This window comes from Triticum dicoccoides, chromosome 6B, assembly GCF_002162155.2.
Source record: "Triticum dicoccoides isolate Atlit2015 ecotype Zavitan chromosome 6B, WEW_v2.0, whole genome shotgun sequence".
In the NCBI taxonomy this organism is placed as follows: domain Eukaryota; kingdom Viridiplantae; phylum Streptophyta; class Magnoliopsida; order Poales; family Poaceae; genus Triticum; species Triticum dicoccoides.
This window is the reverse complement of record NC_041391.1, coordinates 34,528,370-34,531,716: the sequence shown is the minus strand read 5'-3', so window position 1 is coordinate 34,531,716 and position 3,347 is coordinate 34,528,370.

Genomic DNA, 3,347 nt, shown 5'->3' with positions numbered 1-3,347 from the left:
TGTGGTTCTTTGCGTGTATATTAGTGTTGGCTTTGTGCATCTTAGTTATGCAGGCCCGTCACTTCTTCTTTCCTGTTGAAGGCAGAGGTGAGGCACCTAACACCTATGGTTGGGTACAAATGCCCCCTCTTTGAAAATTGAAACAATGTCATCACTCAGTAGATATTAGGATTTTCCCCAACAAGAGAGTACTGTTGAAAGTTCCAGCCGTTGAGAACAGAAACTTCACTCTACAATAGGTAGGGATAGTCCAGTCTAGCTCAACTGGTTGTTGGAGTGGATGTACAAACCCAACACCTGGGGGTTCAAATCCTCATGGAGGCGAATTTACATTCTCATTTATTCTTGAGGACTAGAATTTCCTGGTACTCACGCATTTATTGAGGACTAGGCTCGGTGCGTAACCGAGATTAAAAATCCTAGTACTCTACGTAAAAGGTCGTATGCATCCCTGGTTGGTGCAGAGGCCGAGGAAGTGAAATTTCCCCCAAATTTTGAAGGAGCCCTCGCATCGCCTCCGCTCGGGCTACGCTAGGGCGCCCTAAACCCTAGCTGCCAGCCTCCCCTCGTTCCATCCCCGGCCGACGGCAAGGGCCGCAGTGACGGCGGGCCCGACGCTGATCTAGGGCAGGCAGGCGCCGTGGCGTCCCCTGTGAGGTGGAGGAGGCGTTTCATGCGGGAGGCCAAGGGTGGCAGTCTGGGCGGCGCCCCTGCTGCACGGCGGCGATCGAAGTCTCCATGGCCGGCCGTGACCTGAGATTGGGTGGTGGCGGTGGCAGCGCTCCATTCAGGGAGGGTGGCAGCTGCGTGCAGATGGGGGCATTGATGGTTGCGAATCTGGCGTCCTGCCTAGATCCGTCACGGTATGGCCTTAGCCGGCCGGAGGCGCGAGGAGGAACGGTGAGGGGCGGCTGGAGGCTCCCTGCCATCGTGTCGACGACGGCCCTCGTCTCCATGGTGAGGCTCGGTTCGACTCCACCCAGTTGCGAGATCGGGGTGATATGATTTCAGTGAAAATTGCGCCACTATGGTCATGATGGACGATGGCGGCGTTTGTGACATCTTTCCCTTCTCGAAGCATCGTTATTGCAGGTCGTGGCACCCCACTTGTCTACCAAATCGGACAATGATCGCACCTTCGATATTGTTGCCCCTCCTGTGGGCATCGTTTTGGAGTAAGTGCTTGCTGGAGGGGACAAGTGGAGGAGCGGTGTTACATCTACAGTAAGGCCGACGGCGGATCCCGGCGGCATGGCGCTGCGGAGGTTCGGCAACGGGTGTGTGTGTACGGATACATGCAGGATGGTGGAGTTGTCTGGCGCCGTGGTGGCGTCGACGACAGGCCAGGCAAGGTCGATGTGTCAGTTCCATCTCTGGAGATGGACCACTGGCGTTGGCAGCCTCTGCGAGTGCGCCGGGCCGGTGTGTGACCCAGTACCGATATGTGGCTGGGCTAGGGATTCCGGGTTTAGATGTTAGGGTTTGGTGCGATGTCTGTTGTGTATTAGACTCGGACTGTCGGCACACCTTCATCAAGGGAATAAGAGTAGCAATGCGGGTTGCCTAGATGGTGGTTTCAGGCTTACTGATGTATTACTTTGTATGGTGTTTGTAAATAATTAATAAAATAGCTGCATGTATCGTCAAGATGCAGAGGCCGGGGGTATATCCTCCTTTTCAAAAAAAAGTCCATGGCTTCCATCTGCCGACCATAGTAGCAGGACACGCTGAACCCATTGCTTCTCCAAAGCAACGTTTTGGTGACCATGTGTTAATTGGTCCATGATGGTTACTGCTGCCCACCCACAATGCAACTATATTCGAATGCCAATGAACGGTCTAGGTTTTATGGTTGCCGCATGGAAATCTCCGTTGTTTCTGGCCGTAAGTTCGACATCTTCCCTCAGCCTCGATGTCAGGACCCCGACTCAATGCCACATCGATCTAGCATGTAACACCTCATATCACTTTGCGGCCTCACGCACGGTATTCCCACGGGTGTCGCCTTACCTTTGCCCGGGACCGTTTGCGCCTTTTGGCACACGTATATGACAGTGTCGCTAGCATCCATATGATAAGGAGCCCGGGCTGACATGGCTAGTCGTAAACCCAAAGTGGCACAGACTTACAGGGACAGGCATCCATGACCCAGCTTCGAACGTGTCGGTCATCAGCAAGTGGGTCCGGGCTGTAGCACTGGGCTAGCAGGACTCCGGTAAACCGGGCTGTAGCGGGCTAACAGGACTCCGGTATTCACCGCGTGACATTTCCCCGAAGGGGCAGACACAGGAACGAAGAAGGACACATGTCGGCCAGCCTAAGTGTTCCGGAGCAGTAGCAAGCTACCATGGCTCGGTGGAAACACTAGGAGACATTTCCCCGTAAGAGAGGCTACTAAAGATAAACAACTAGATGGTCAGATCCCACACATACCAAGCATTTCAATAACATACACACAATATGCTCGATATGTGCAAATACAACATGGCATCACAACATGACTCTATGACTCAAGTAATCTATTCAATAGGCTCCGAGGAGCGAGATATTACAAACATGGGTCTCATGACCCAACATTCAGAGCATACAAATCAAGCACAAGCGGAGGCTATCATGTCTGAGTACAGACATCTATAAATGAAAAAGGCTGAGAAGCCTGACTATCTACCAAATCCTGCCGAGGGCACAAGATCGTAGCTGAGGTAACAAGCTAAACGTCGAAGTCCACGTGGAACTACTAGTGAGACTGAAGTCTCTCTGCAAAAACATAAAATAGGCAAACGTGAGTACAAATGTACCCAGCAAGACTTACATCAGAACTATCTACATATGCATCATTATCAACAAAGGGGTGGTGGGGTTTAACTGCAGCAAGCCAGCTTTGACTCGGTGGCTATCCTAAACTACGACTGCAAGCGACTCTTTTGAGGTGGCGCACACGAGTCCACATATTCACCATATCAATACACCACTATGGATCCGCTCCCGTCTCCTACGAGAACGCCATCCATAGCACTCACGCTTATCTTGCGCATTTTAAAGTATCCACTTTCACTTGTCTATGAACTGATATAAGCAACCCAGAAGTCCTTTTCCGCGGACACGGCTATTCGAATAGATGATGATAACCCTGCAGGGGTGTACTTCTTCATACATGTTTCCACCACTTAGCGTCTGCACACGACATGTGCTCGGCAGACTTCAAGCGAAAGCCGACGTGGGTGTAGACCACGACCTACCTAAACACCTAAGTCTCTAGTCCAGGTTTATCGCCTATTCGGGTTCCATCCATGAGGAGATCCGGCCGGAGTTTCGCTCACAGCCCCAAACGATGTGAACAGGGTTCC